Here is a 16,717-nt window from a genome sequence, read left to right as displayed (position 1 = left end):
CCATTCAATGCTGCCATTCCTGTTCGTTTGGCTTCACCTGAACTGAAGCGTTGGGGCAGTATCAATTCATGGTATTGATACAGATACAGATCTATCTCTATCCACACAGACAGACTGAGACAGTACAGTAATTACAGGTAAATTACCATTCATTCGTTCTAATAAGCGCTCATGCCCCATTGTCCAATAAGCGCCCACCCAGGATATTTTCAATTTGCTAAAGTGAACCATTAATGTTGAAGTGACAGATCTGTAAACTTGCAATTTACATTTTCTGCATCAGAAAAGCTACTCATGTACTAGAACAGTGAGAATGTCTCAGGACCCTTTTATAACATACGCAAATTACGCATGTAAAAAAATACATCATTTTTACTATAATAGTTTCTCGATCATGAGAGGCACGCAATGACAATTGCGTTGGCGTACAACGCCTACCACACACACTTTGGGTAGCGATGCATTTCCGGCGATCCTGACTTTTAGACCACCCGAGCTATATAAGTAGGGATAACCATCAAAATTTCATGTTGCCCCTATTGCTACAAAAGATTGTTTTCTGGATAGAACTCATCAACAGAAGTATTTTGGTGGTTAAATGGTCAAAATCGGACAAAAATTTTTTGAATTATGAATTTTCAAAGTTTCCCATTCTGACCGGTCATTGGAGCGAAATAAAATGGCAAGGTCCAAAAATAGCAATTGGGAGCAAAATTGGCATAAGCATATATTTACCTTTATATATTTCTTTATTTTAACATATATTGCAAACATGAAACAAGCATACTGTGAAAGTATCAAAGGGGTTTCTTGTGAAATGGCACTTTACTAGTCAATGGCATAAATTATTTTTTCAAACTGAGGCATTGAAATCATGCATTTAGAGAACATTTGCCAAAAATCATCCAAGATGGCCGATATGGCACAAAATCAAAATTGCACTAAGTCCAGGTGAACTTTTTTTTCACAACCAAAAATTTCAATGTTATTGGGTTTAATATGACCAATTAGGAGGTGTATGCAAACAAAATCTTCAGTGTCATTGAAGGTCATTGACTCATTCACAACAATAGAGGTTAAATCCACTTCACTCATCATGCTCATGTGTGACTTCTAACAAAAGGTGCTGGTTCCCATAGTATTCTTCATTCAAACCAATTCAATGCATGACCTCGGAGTCACCTGCATGACTTTCATGAGCTATTTTGAAACAGTTATGTCTGCACATTCAGGTACTTCTTTTGAAAGTTCTAAACAAGGTATAGCAAGCAGCAAGTTGTAGGTGGTATAGGCCTAAATATAAGAAAATGTTTAGGGTTGAAATCAGGTGAAAAATACATCAAATAAGCCACGAAACTTCACATTTATGTTCAGAAAGGTGTCTTCTTAGCATGATTCGAAAGGAGTATGGAAATTCTAAAGGGAAGCTGGTGATTTAATTTGTAACTCGAGATCTACTTGTTCAATTTTTTTCCCTTTTTACAGAGGGTATGATAGAGGTATTACTGGCAACTCTGTCACATTACAGCTCAGTAGACCACGTTTTTCACCTGAAATTATTGACATGAATATTTTGTGCCATTCTTGAGCAGTGCTGAACTCAGCCACTGGCAATTAAACCCACTGTGGCGATGGACCAATTTTGACTCGCACTTACAGAAAAATGAAATAAGTTGTGTTGCTGTAATTTGCAAGATAGTTACAAAATATAATTGGCATTCACTTCAACAATTTTTACAGAAAAATATTGAAAAATAAAAGAATGAGATCAATTTAGAAATGTCTGTGCAAGCAGTGCACAGTTGAGCTCCCTGCATGTCTATGGGAGCGTTCTAATCAAGTTGATGGTTCATTGGTCATCCCTAATAATATAAGGTACAAATGGCAAATTTATCATATTAAACTTTCGCAACAAGGTTAAACATGTTTTCAACTGTACAAACATACCTTTTATTCCATCAAACAAGCTTTATTTTGTTCCAAAATTCATGTTTTTATAGCTATTTTTGACGTAAAAGAGCTGGTTACAAAACCGGTGATGCCAGCTCCAAAGTTTTCGCGTAGCACATGCGCTTGATGTACGCTCATTTTCGGTAATTTACGCTAGCGTATCATGCATTTTCAAGCGCGTTTGACATCGTTTTACTCCATGACGCAATTCTGCATTTATTCAAGATGGCGAATTTCTCAAAAAACGTGATGTATTTTACCCCGTAATTTCCCTCATTACTCAAAGCCCTGCCCTCTTTCACAATATTTTAGCTTCTTGGATATCATCGGAAACATAGATTAGTAATATTAGGTAGGTCACTGTATTTTTAAAGATTGTTTAGATTGTTTTTAAAATGAAAAAAATTGATGTTAAAGCTTCTTTTCAAAAATTGGTTTTAGCTTGTTAAAAAGCGGGTAAAAAAAATCGTTTTTAGCTTGTTGGATATTGTTGCTTAATAGTTTAAAGCTTGACTCCTTAGTCTAGATGAAACTTTTAGTTTAAGCTTGTTACTGTTAGAATATTAAACCTTGATGAAATAGTAATATTTGAGCCCTATATAGCGAGGGTGGTCTAAAAGTCAGGATCGCCGCATTTCCTGTACGTGCACAATCGATCGTGCTATCGTGTCATTCCACTAAACTTGCGACATTACGCAGTGCACTGCACGCAGTACATCATACTCTCATGATCGAGAAACTATTATTTTAGCTATATAAATAGCGGAATGTTGTATCATGTATGTGACTGAATATGTGGGTAAGTTAATCAAAGGCTCCGTCGGTTTCGATCCGAATATGCATGTAAGTCGCTTTCATACGGGAGATCGAGGAATATACCGAACCGGTAATGCAGTACATGAGTAATGCGAAAATTTGGTTTTTCGAGCAAATATATAGTGGTTGTTTGTTTACTGCCTAGGCCAACCAACCAAAGATGTAGGTTGTTCTCACCTGACACACCGCGAGAGATATAGACTGCGCTGCATTCCTTTCTTTTTTTTTGATAAACAATTCATACGTTTCCATGCATGAACCCATTTAATGACGAAACACATCACATCTCCAGTGACTGCCCTGCCCAGAGAAAAAAGGACTGCGGTAGTTGGATATGACCTGTGTGACCCACCATATCTTAACACATAGACTCAACCTCTTTCATCTCGAATCTGAGATGAATGTTAATGAAGTAAAAATCAATGTGGGTGGTAAATCTTAACCAATAACAGATAGGCAAGCATACATGTTTATGCATTAGCCCAACCCACTGTGTTCACTGAACCCAACCCACGTGGGGTAGCTCTATCTGTGTCATTCAGATTTCCTTTGACAGCTTAACTATCGCGTATACGTGCGCGACGTCAATACATTGGACCTTGTGCAAATAGTACGCGCTGGACGGCTATTCAAACGGCTTAATTGTAAAAACCACAGGATATGTGCATAAACAGCCAAGACTGCATTTTTAATGCGGTAACATCATACCCACTATAGAGTGCATAGTTCATTGTATATTCGAAATACAGTAGACCAGTTTTCTCATGGATATCTGAGCTGTTGAATCAGAACATGGTCAGGTCAGAAAGATTAATTTAGGGAATGATAAATTAAACTGGTCTACTACAGTAGACTACGAGAGATAGCATCATGGCATAGAGAATAAACCATGAAACAGGCAGTGACAGGGTTGTTGAATTCTTCTACTAAGTTTCGGAAGTCTAGATTCCAAGACTGTTTTTAGAGTTATTTAACAGTTTATTTTAACGTGAAATATACGACAGTACTCACCTCTTTATTTTTTTATTGGTCACTGTAAAATTCTTGTTATTTGTTCGTGTAAACTGTTTAAAATACGACAATAAATATTGCTATCAATCCCACGAAGTTCAACCTGTCAATACAATGGAGTCCAGTTGCATAGCAACAACTCTTTAATGACGGTGCAGTTCTGTTTATCACCTCCGTGCGTTGTAAAAAGTGAACTGTAACTTTAAGATGAGGCTAAAAAGATAGGGTACAAGAAAGGTTTTTAAAAAAGACATCGACGAGCAAGAATATGCGTCATTCGTTTTGTGACAGTGGAGCCGACAGTGGAGTGTAAAACCGGGAATACCAGGATGCAAAAATCATTAAGATTTATTTAAAGGAGTATTTCGTGATCCTAGCATCGTATTTTTATGACATTTTCCAGTAGATATTCACGAAAAAAGCTTATTCCCAAAATGTCAGTTGATTCCTCCGACGCTGATGCGGGATCCCGCGGATCCCGCTTAGTTGGAGTAGGCCTACTAGGGTAGCTGCAGGTAATATGGGACAGCAGGTAATATGGGACACCTGTTTTCATTTTAACAAAAAGTAGCTTAGAGAATGTACACACTTTAAGTTGATTTGTTAAGTGTTTAGAGACATCAATATTCAATTGTGCTTCTAGAAATGCAGTTTTGGAGTCTGTGTATCAAACTTGAAATCAATGCCAAAAGAGTGAAATTGCCCAAAATTTACGTCGTTTTTTTGACCTGATATAAAATCAATGACGCCACATTTTATGATTGTGTATCCAAATACTCTGGTACTGAGGGTGCATTTGTCACTTTTTATCATATGGAAAACTTTGGTGCATCTGCTCATGCCACTTTCAAAAGGTCTTTTTAACACAGGAAATTCTAGTAAAATTTCGACTTTTCTACCCATCTTCAACCACTACAGGAAAATGAAAAATGTTTTTAAATATCTTCGCTCGGTATTAAAAACTTTGCTATATCTACTTTCAAATAATATAAATTATAAATCCATTGAGTTTTGGGAAAAGGTGGCACTTTTTACTTTGAAAGTTGTACGTTTTTCAATTTTCTATGGGAAATGAGACATTTTTCTTTCTTTTTCAAGTTTTTTGAGCAAGTTATTTGATAAATAATTTCAGAACATTTCACTGGAACATACTAACATTTTTCTTCGCATTGCAATAAACACTTGAGAGAGTTATCTTTCTTATGATATAAAATTCATGTTTATTAGTGGATAGCAAATGGTGGCACTTTTTGGTCCAAAATCATAATAAATATCACCAAAACTCATTTTTTCGATGTGCACGGGGATTCTTAACAATGGAAATCAATCAGCCATAACGAGTGAACAATGGGGAGCACAATAGGTTTTCCCATGCTTGCCTAATACAAGGTCATGCAGTAAAAAAATGTTGCTCTTCGTGCTACCACTTTTCTGCTCATATTGTAGCCAAACTTTTTCATATGGATCTTTAGGTGATGGGTAGTAAGCTTATCAGCAGGTAAAATTCCACTGAAAAGTGGCACTTTCCTTTTATAAATGATTATTTTCTCTGATTTTCAACTGAATGGGTGCAGGTAATATGGGACACATAGGAAATTGTGTGCATTGTCAATGCGAAAAGCAAAACTATTTAGAAAATTGAATTTTCTTGTTGAAATTTGCATTTAACATTCAAAATCATGTAACAAAAATGTTTTTAGAACAAAAGAGTGATTTTCTGAACATTTTGATTTTCACCATAGAGATAACACAGTGTCCCATATTACCTGCACATGCAGGTAATATGGGACACTTGACGATGACGTCATTTTGACGTCATAGCGTCCAAACAAACATAAAAACAAGATAACTGTTTTATTAATCTTAAAGGACAGGTTGTTCATCATAACAATCTCTTTTGGGCATAGGCCCTATCTTCTATAGTTTTTATGCACATAAGCTAAACGTCCTTAATGGTCCCATATTACCTGCAGGTACCCTAGTAGGCCCTAATCAACCAGAACCAGAACCAGATTCCGATTTTGCGTTTGCGAGTAAATATGAGTTATACGGTGGCTACGGTGGCTGATATGTGACATATTTAATTTTTTTTAGATTCATCAAAAAAATAAAATAATAATATTAACAAAGTAACGAATTTAATGTTTTATTCGCGAATTAAACTATTTTGTTCGCGAATTAAATGTTTTATTCGCGAATTAAATGTTTTATTCGCGAATTAAACTATTTTATTCGCGAATTTAATGTTTTATTCGCGAATTAAATGTTTTATTCGCGAATTAAATGTTTTATTCGCGAATTAAATGTTTTATTCGCGAATTAAACTATTTTATTCGCGAATTTAATGTTTTATTCGCGAATTAAATGTTTTATTCGCGAATTAAATGTTTTATTCGCGAATTAAACTATTTTATTCGCGAATTTAATGTTTTATTCGCGAATTAAATGTTTTATTCGCGAATTAAATGTTTTATTTGCCAATTAAACTATTTTATTCGCGAATTTAATGTTTTATTCGCGAATTAAATGTTTTATTCGCGAATTAAATGTTTTATTCGCGAATTAAACTATTTTATTCGCGAATTTAATGTTTTATTCGCGAATTAAATGTTTTATTGGCGAATTTAATGTTTTATTCGCGAATTAAATGTTTTATTCGCGAATTAAACTATTTTATTCGCGAATTTAATGTTTTATTCGCGAATTAAATGTTTTATTCGCGAATTAAATGTTTTATTCGCGAATTAAACTATTTTATTCGCGAATTTAATATTTTATTCGCGAATTAAACTATTTTATTCGCGAATTTAATGTTTTATTCGCGAATTAAATGTTTTATTCGCGAATTAAATGTTTTATTCGCGAATTAAACTATTTTATTCGCGAATTTAATATTTTATTCGCGAATTAAACTATTTTATTCGCGAATTTAATGTTTTATTCGCGAATTAAATGTTTTATTCGCGAATTAAATGTTTTATTCGCGAATTAAACTATTTTATTCGCGAATTTAATGTTTTATTCGCGAATTAAATGTTTTATTCGCGAATTAAATGTTTTATTCGCGAATTAAATGTTTTATTCGCGAATTAAATGTTTTATTCGCGAATTAAATGTTTTATTCGCGAATTAAATGTTTTATTCGCGAATTAAATGTTTTATTCGCGAATTAAACTATTTTATTCGCGAATTTAATGTTTTTTTCGCGAATTAAATGTTTTATTTCGGGATTAAAATATTTTATTCGCGAATTAAACTATTTTATTCGCGAATTTAATGTTTTATTCGCGAATTAAATGTTTTATTCGCGAATTAAATGTTTTATTCGCGAATTAAACTATTTTATTCGCGAATTTAATGTTTTATTCGCGAATTAAATGTTTTATTCGCGAATTAAATGTTTTATTCGCGAATTAAACTATTTTATTCGCGAATTTAATGTTTTATTCGCGAATTAAATGTTTTATTCGCGAATTAAATGTTTTATTCGCGAATTAAACTATTTTATTCACGAATTTAATGTTTTATTCGCGAATTAAATGTTTTATTCGCGAATTAAACTATTTTATTCGCGAATTAAACTATTTTATTCGCGAATTAAATGTTTTATTCGCGAATTAAATGTTTTATTCGCGAATTAAATGTTTTATTCGCGAATTAAACTATTTTATTCGCGAATTTAATGTTTTATTCGCGAATTAAATGTTTTATTCGCGAATTAAACTATTTTATTCGCGAATTAAATGTTTTATTCGCGAATTAAAAACGTTTTGTTTTATTCGCGAATTAAATTATTTTATTCGCGAATTAAATGTTTAAATCGCGAATTAAATGTTTTATTCGCGAATTAAATGTTTTATTCGCGAATTAAACTATTTTATTCGCGAATTAAATGTTTTATTCGCGAATTAAACTATTTTATTCGCGAATTAAATGTTTTATTCGCGAATTAAATGTTTTATTCGCGAATTAAACTATTTTATTCGCGAATTAAATGTTTGATTCGCGAATTAAATGTTTTATTCGCGAATTAAATGTTTTATTCGCGAATTAAACTATTTTATTCGCGAATTTAATGTTTTTTCGCGAATTAAATGTTTTATTCGCGAATTAAACTATTTTATTCGCGAATTAAATGTTTTATTCGCGAATTAAATGTTTTATTCGCGAATTAAATTATTTTATTCGCGAATTAAATGTTTTATTCGCGAATTAAATGTTTTATTCGCGAATTAAATGTTTTATTCGCGAATTAAATGTTTTATTCGCGAATTAAATTATTTTATTCGCGAATTTAATGTTTTATTCGCGAATTAAATTATTTTTATTCGCGAATTAAATGTTTTATTCGCGAATTAAATGTTTTATTCGCGAATTAAATGTTTTATTCGCTAATTAAATGTTTTATTCGCGAATTAAACTATTTTATTCGCGAATTTAATGTTTTATTCGCGAATTAAATGTTTTATTCGCGAATTAAACTATTTTATTCGCGAATTTAATGTTTTATTCGCGAATTAAATGTTTTATTCGCGAATTAAATGTTTTATTCGCGAATTAAACTATTTTATTCGCGAATTTAATGTTTTATTCGCGAATTAAATGTTTTATTCGCGAATTAAATTATTTTATTCGCGAATTTAACATTTAATTCGCGAATTAAACATTTAATTCGTGAATTTAATATTTAATTCGCGCATTAAATAATTTAATTCGCGAATTAAATGTTTTATTCGCGAATTAAATGTTTTATTCGCGAATTAAACTATTTTATTCGCGAATTAAACATTTAATTCGTGAATTTAATATTTAATTCGCGAATTAAATAATTTAATTCGCGAATTTAATATTTAATTCGCGAATTAAATGTTTTATTCGCGAATTAAACTATTTTATTCGCGAATTAAATGTTTTATTCGCGAATTAAATGTTTTATTCGCGAATTAAATTATTTAATTCGTGACTTTAATATTTAATTCGCGAATTTAATATTTACTTCGCGAATTAAAAATGTAATTCGCGAATTAAATATTTAATTCGTCGTTTTGTTAATATAATATTGCTTTTTTTTTTTTTTCGTTAAAAAAAAATAAATATCAATCACAAAACGCGAATTAAATACGACGGGCTGCAATTTAAGCTGAGTTCATACTCGATCGCTTTTGAAGAGAAGCAAATCGTGCGCATGCCTATTGTTGAAAATGATGCTTTGTTTTTGCGCAAAGAACATGCCAGCGATTCGCTTAGAGTAAAAGCGATTAAGTGTAAAACAGTAAAACGCGAATTAAATACGACGAGCTGTGACATAAAATGTGACATAATTTAATTCGCGGATCAGAGTTACTGATTCCGTGATTATTAGCCCAATTCGGCGACTTTTCAAGTGAAGATTTAAGTTCCCATTCCCTCGACTTTTGACAATTTACTGTCCCATATAGAAACCAATGGTTTTAAGAAAACAAATTGCGATTTTTCAACATTAGCTCCCGTGACTTATGATTGTTTCCTGCCCCAAACCAATGGTAATATGGTTAAGAGAAATATTGGGCGACTTTCGATTATTTGACCCGCTATTCGGGCTGAAGTTTGTTGGCAACCCTGTTCTTCTTCTTCTGGCTGCCGGGTTACGTTCGTCAAGTTCTTTATGGGGACACCACTTAAACCTGTATAGTTCTGGTTAAAAATAGCGAACTGTATCAGCCTCTCGAGGGTACTCATTTTATTACAGACTAGTAGTATTGGGACCCGCCATGTGTACGGGTACGGGTCCCGGACCTTGAGTACGGGTACGGGTACCGTACCGGTCCCAAGCCATTGGTACGGGTACGAGTCCCAGGTCATGGGTACGGGTCCCATGAGTACAGGTACGGGTCCAAATTCAATAGGGCATGAGTAGGCGGGTCCGGGTCCGAAGCCACGGGTACAAGTACGGGTACGGGTACCGAAATTGGGACTCGAGTACGGGTACCAGCACGGGCCATGGGTACGGTACTCTCTAAATGTAAAAGAGTGAAAAACTCACTCCCCAAAAGAGTGATTCACCTATAAGACCACTCAAAAAAGAGTGAAATGTGTTTTTTAACTTTAAAACCACTCAAAATAGAGTGAAAACCCCCGGGGGGCACTCAACTTTGGAAGTGACTGGTATGTGCCTACCGGAGTCGCGAAGTAGGGGCCTATCAGGTACAAAGCGTTATTTTTAAAAAGGAGGTCATTGGGTACAAACAAAATACAAAAGGGGGTCATTGGGTACAATATTTTGAAAAAAGGGGGTCATCGAGTATAAGATTTAAAAAAAGGGTCATCGGGTAGAAAATTTTGAAAAAATGAAGCAAAATTTTGAAAATTTCGGCATAATTTTGAAAAAAATGGAGCAAAATTTGACAGTTTCGGCATTTTTTTGTTGCATTTTGATGATGCTATTCTAGAAAAAAGGGGGTCATTGGGTAGCCGCAAGCAAAAAAAGGGGTAATTGGGTAGCCGCAACTAAAAAAGGGGGGTCATCGGGTATGGCTTTTAAAAAAAGGGGGTCATCGGGTATAGTCGACTTCAAAACAGGGGGCCTATTGACAGGCACATACCGTCACTTCCAAAGTTGAGTGCCCCCCCCCCCGGGTGAAAACCACTCTAAAAGAGTGAATTTTAACTCTTTCAAGGAGTTAAATGAATGACAACTCGAAAAATGTGTTGACCTTCATTTAACTCCTTGAACAAGTTAAAATTCACTCTTTAGAGTGGTTTTCACTCTATTTTGAGTGGTTTTAAAGTTAAAAACAGATTTCACTATTTTTGAGTGAATCATTCTTTTGGGGAGTGAGTTTTTCACTCTTTTACATTTAGAGAGTACGGATATGGAAATTGGGACTTGTATGGGTCCAGTTATGGGTACGAGTATAAACAAATTAATTAAACAAGTACAAAAGAGATTAAATATTGGTGGTCATAGTGAATCTAGGCTAAAGGTGGCATATTTTGGGATGCAAGTGAAAAAACTATGTCTATGTATGGACACCCAGACTGTGCAATACTAATTTCAACATACTTTAGTATATTTAGCAGTGATGTAGCTTTCGAGTCTGGACTCGGACTCAAGTCCACTTTTTGCTGGACTCGGACTCGGAATTGAACATTAAAAGGCTCAGCCCAGCTTGGTCAAAAAAACTCGGGCTCGAAGTCTACGCCAGTCCAATTCCAGTCCAATCAATTCATGGACAAAATTATGTGGAAAAAATATTTATCTTAAAATATCAATTGGAATTAAATTAATTGTCAATTTTCCAAGTACATTCATGCACATACACAATACACATCTAACAGATTATCCATTAGCTTAATCATATAATTATTATCATTAATCATGCACATCTGGATAATTATATTCATGTTTTATTAATATTTTAAAAATCCTTTAAATCTCTTATAAAATTCCAAATTTCTGTATGGTAAGGACCTCTCCACTCATATGACTCAGAAGCACTAGCCCAAGCCTGGCACAAGAAGTACACTGTGAGCTCATGTCATGTGGCTGGCAGAAAATCCCGCTCCAGCACATCATTAATTCAACATGTGTGCAGCATACAAGTAGTGGAGTGTATTTGGATGGGGAATATCAAAATGATTAATAAAAGCTAAAATAATGATACAATAACCATAAAAGAACAAATCTTGAAATGTTTTCCCAGTTTGCTGGGTCTTTTTCTATATTGATCAGTCATTGTGTGAATGAGACATGTAGCATACAATGAGACATGTAGCATACATGTCAATTGTCATGGGTGGCAGACTGGCAGTGTGCACAGGCTGTTACATTGTAGATGTGCAGCATTCATCATGTTCATTTTGTGTAGCCAGCTGGATTTATCTTTTCAGGGCCCTGGACCAGGCTAAAATAAATTTAAGGGCACTTGATACTAGCTTTCCATTTACTCCCCACCAACCACATATAAACCTATTTGTTTTAATTATGAATTTATGATCAGAGGACTCACAGTGGGATTCATGAGTGGAGTTAACATGCATATGGGAAGTGAGAGTATTCTATTCACACTTTCCTGCATTTGTAACCATGTACTGTACAAGAGTACGACGGGTCCCAAACCTGGCCCAAAACTGGCCCCTGGATAGTGAACCTAAAATATCAAATTACAAGCAAATATTGCTTATTTAACTCATCCAGCACACAGGGGCGTTTATTCTTCCGTTAATTGCCCCAAAGGGGAGGGAAAAATTGTACCCCTTTGGGGAAGAATTTTGCATTTTGAAAAAGAAAAAAAAAGAGAGGGGAAAAAACAGAAGAAAGTCAACAGGATTCAAGGAAGAATAAAAATAAAATTAACTAATTTGGGGGAAAATGTATAACTGGAATATGTATTATTATGTTTTATGGTATTTTTGGAATGAAATAGATGGTCACTGGCTGGCAGTGACTGCTCTACAGGGTGGGTGAATTCATCAAGTGTCATTTAGGGAAGAATTATAATGGGTACATAACAGCATACATGTAGTGGTCCCTTGGCTTTTACCCATTCCCATCCCAAAAATAAAACAGGGAAAAGTTGGGTCAGTAATTCTTCCCTGCCTGGGCAATAGTGACTAGTGGTCATACTATAGGGGCCTAGGTAATAATGCACAGTTTGCACACTAAAATTAAGGGAGCGCTGCTTTGCATTCATACAAAGTCCATTTCTTTTTAGTTTGGACATCTGCCTATCTAGGGAAGCATTTGGGATTCTAAGGAAGAAGTGAAGAACCATCAAATTGTCCAAGTTTATCTTCCTTTTAAACCTCAGCTTCAGATCCAAATCCTTGATTATTCTTCCCTAGATGCAATAGTTAAGTGGCATTCTCAGAACTCTGCAACAGAAGAATTTTAATTCTAAGGCTTTATAAACCAGGGGCATGCCAGTCACCACATATATATAAAAGAGCTGAAACGCAAAAACCAGATAGCAAAAAGCTCAAAACACCTAGCAAAAAGCTGCAATTTGGGAAGATCCTATACTTTTATACAGAGCAAGTGTACTGGTACAAAAAAAGCTGAAAATCAAAACAAAAAAGCTGAACTCTCACACTCCTGTAAATAATAAATCACAGCTAGCTCTGAAAATAATAAAGAGCCTAGAGAGGTGTTTACCAGCCTGTCTTCCCTTTGAACCATTAGTCCTATTAGATGCAATGGTTCAGTTCCAGACTGTACCATCTATGAAAGAATTTGATGGTTTTAGGGAAGACAGAATAGAACAATTCACAACACACCTATGTTCAGTCAGGGAAGGGAGGGAACAAGAAAATAAGGAAAAGTACATACATGTAGATAGCACCTGGGGAAGGCACTCGAATATGAAAGTGACATACCTGTGCCCACCAGCGTATGAGACTAGGGGTCTATCGGTGTGGAAATTTTCAGAAAAAGGGGTCATTCGGTGTTGGCAATGTCAAAAATGGAGTGAATTTTGTATAGGAATGCCTTAAATTTCACATCATTGACAATCAAAAATAGATTTTTACCCAATTTTACTGTACAACACCGGGGTACAACATAGACAAAACTTATTTATTTTGCTCAAAATGTGTGTGAAGCGCGCCAAAATTTCAATTTTGAGGACTAATTGTTCAAGAAAGGGGTCATTCAGTGTAGGCTACTGAAAAAACAGGGTCATTGGGTGTAGGATTTGCCAAAAAATAATGAGGTCTTTTCATGGGCTCATGACGTATGTCAATATATGGGAGTGTCCCCCCCCCCCCGAGCTAGCAACCAACCTAAACTATAAAATGTTCCCTTTTTGGTCCATTTTTGGGGGTTTCAGTTGGGGAAGAATCTGGGGATGTGACACAGCACGGTAGGGTGAGGAATAATTTCAATTTTCTGGAAGAATAGACACCCTGCCAGCACATCTTTATTTTTATTGGCCCCTTGGTAATTGGAAATCCAAATCTTGGTGAACCAGGGGCCACTTTTTTGCCAAAGTGGCTCCTGGTTCAAGCTCTCTTATTTTCACCCTTGGACCTCAACATTAAAAATCTGTTCAAAAAATGTTTCAAATCGATTGTGAATTAGTGACAGGCTGTCGGAATAATATCAAGGCCGGATCTGGTAAGGAGGCGATTATTGTCAGCTGAAATTCGTGAGGGCGCTGTTCAGGTGCCCGTAGCTCAAAGGTTTGACACGCTTGGTCACAAAAATTTTTTTTTATTAAATTTCAGTCTTTATACTGAAAAAATCCATAAGACATTTTCTCATTTTCGGAACTAAGTAAGGGTAGACTCGGAAAAAGGAATTTACTTTCTTGTATTTTCACGTGTATTTCAATGGGACGATTATTTAGTGGTGTGTCCCCTTACAGAACCTTAAGCTTGAAGAACCTTTGAAGAACCCTCGAAGCGTTCAAAGTAAAAGGTTTTATATCCAAGAAAATATTTTTTTTTAGTACCAAAAAGGGTTAACACTATAGGCCTACTTTTCACTTTTCTTAACTTTTGAAGAGTCCCTGAATTCATTAGGCGGAGGCGCCGCCCGTAGGCTATTTAGCGTTAGCTTTGGATATTTAATTATTATCTTTATTTTCACCAAAAATCATTAAATATCCAAAGCTAACACTGCGGCGCCTCACCCTAATGAATTAATTAGAACGTCCCTAGGCCCATCTTTATAGAACCTTATCACAGAATACAGACAAGACAGTATGCAGATGGGGGGAGGGGAACAGCAAATGTACAGGCATTAAAAGTAGGTAAAGTTCGATAGCCAAAATGTACCAGTTCCAAGACCCACAGAGAGATGACAGATAGAAGTGCTAAAACCATGAAAAGCTGAAAAAACAACCAGCATCAATTGGAGTACAAATGTAAACTAGAACAAGTGATGAAAATCACTGCACATAAATAGACACGATGAACCAAACAACCAATGCAGGCACAAAAACAGGCAAAGTTCTATGGCCAAAATGGCCAATTTCAGAGCCCATGAAGTGTCAGGAAAACAGTACAAAAGTACCGTATGACACCGGAGTGATGAAAATCACTGTGCATATAGCAGACAAACAAAATCAAACAGAAATCGCTGTGCACATAGCAAAAACGGTCTGTTGTCTAAAGTAGGCCTACATTTGGGGTAGGGACCGACAGTTGGCTTTTGAAAACAATTATTTACCCCAATGCCAAGGTCGAATAATTTACTTTTATTTTTATTTATTTATTTATTTTTGCTGGTATGATGTGTCTTGTAAACCCATAAATGGTAGAGTTTAATTATTTTTTTTAAATCATTGGAAAAGTGTTAGATGCCTAGGAATGAAAACCAATGCATGGGGTTCTTTGTAGAACCAAAACATTCTCTAGCCAAGAAAATGGTTCTTTATAGAACGTTAAGCTTGAAGAACATTTAAGGAACCATTAAGAAAGAACCTCAAAGGGTTTTAAGTAGAACAGAAAAAAGCTTCTTTATCCAAGAATGATTTTTAGTATCAAAAAGGGTTAACAGTTAACACTACTTTTCACTTTTACTTTTCTTAACTTTGTGATGAGTCCCTGAATTAATTAATTAGAACGTCCCTATATAGGTCTATTTAAATCGTTAAGGCTATATCACTGGAAAGAAAAAGAGCAAGGTACACCAACTTGACATGAAGGAGCATGTAAAATGCAGATGGGGGGGGGGGCAAAAACAGCAAAGAACAAGTGATGAAAATCACTGCACATAAACAGACACAATGAACCAAACAACCAATGTAGGCTCAAAAACAGGCAAAGTTCTATCGCCAAAAATGGCCAATTCTAGAGCCTATAGAAGTGTCAGGAAAACAGTTCAAAAGTACACGGAGTGATGAAAATCACTGTGCACATAGCAGACAAACAATACCAAACAGTATGTCTTCAGTAGAAAGCAATCATCAATAGATGTCAAACCATACAGAAACTATTTTCAGTATAAAGCAACACATGCCTAAAAGGCTATCGTCAGTAGATAGCAAGACATTAATCTAAAACTAACTACACTAAATAGCAAGAAGTACGTACACGTAAAGCTATCGTCATCAGTAGACATAATGACTATTATACATAAATTGTATATCTTCAGTAAATAGCAATACATCAATTTAAAGATTTCTTCAAAAAGTAGCAAGACAAAATGTTAACCCTTAGTGGCCATGTTTTCATTCCTAGGGACTTATTAACTCCGGAAAACCACTTTTCCCGATGAATTTTTAATGAAACTTCTAGCACTTGTATGGGTTACAAGACACCACCGTACCAGCAATAAAAAGTAACTATAGGCCTAAATTATTCGAACTTGACATTTGGGGCAAATCATTTTTTTCAAAAGCACTTTAAAGAATATTATAACTGTCGGTCCCTACTTCCGCAAAATGTACTTTGAAATAAATAAAGGTGTTGATATGAGCTATCATATCCAACACTAGACTTCTCCGTAGTCCACTTGCCCATTTATATGCATTTCTGATTTAATTAATTTGTGCACAATTGATGGATTTTCACATCTGATCTTTTTAGTCACTATACTCCCTCTGTTTGTTGGCTTCCCAAGTGTTTTTAACTCGGGCTTTCGCGATTATTAAACTGGTAGATTCTAAAATCAGAAGTGTTCAGTATTGAAGTGCCATTATAATATGCTGCATTCAATAAGCCTATGTATACTTTACTGTTACTGTCCCTAATATAATTATATAGGCCTAAACCTTTTCATAACCATTATCTTTATCGTTCTCTTGTTTTACCGGTCATAGATTTTTGTTCACCAGTTTGGTTTGTTTATCGTAAAAATCACATTAATAATTTGGAACTTATCCAAAGGAGGGCATCAAGATTTATTCTGGGTCAGAGAAGGGGATCAATCTTACAGGGAGCGTCTTCAACAACTCAATCTTATGGATCTTAATAACAGGAGGAAATATTTATCTATTTGTTTTGCTTGCCAGTGTAT

General features: G+C 34.9%; 1 protein-coding gene across 2 annotated transcripts in view; it reads right to left on the bottom strand.

Moving 5' to 3' along the window:
* Positions 1-3,923, bottom strand: part of LOC140171635 (uncharacterized) — a 30,925-nt gene extending 27,002 nt beyond the window's left edge. For both annotated transcript variants that reach the window (XM_072194922.1, XM_072194923.1), the window contains exon 1: positions 3,778-3,923. The gene's annotated coding sequence lies outside the window, so the exon portion shown is untranslated. The remainder of the gene's footprint in view (positions 1-3,777) is intronic.
* Between the last annotated feature and the right edge of the window lie 12,794 nt (positions 3,924-16,717).

Source organism: Amphiura filiformis, chromosome 15 (genome assembly GCF_039555335.1).
Source record: "Amphiura filiformis chromosome 15, Afil_fr2py, whole genome shotgun sequence".
NCBI classification, from domain to species: Eukaryota; Metazoa; Echinodermata; class Ophiuroidea; order Amphilepidida; family Amphiuridae; genus Amphiura; species Amphiura filiformis.
Note: the sequence above shows the minus strand (reverse complement) of the source record. Positions and strands in the feature narration are given on the sequence as shown.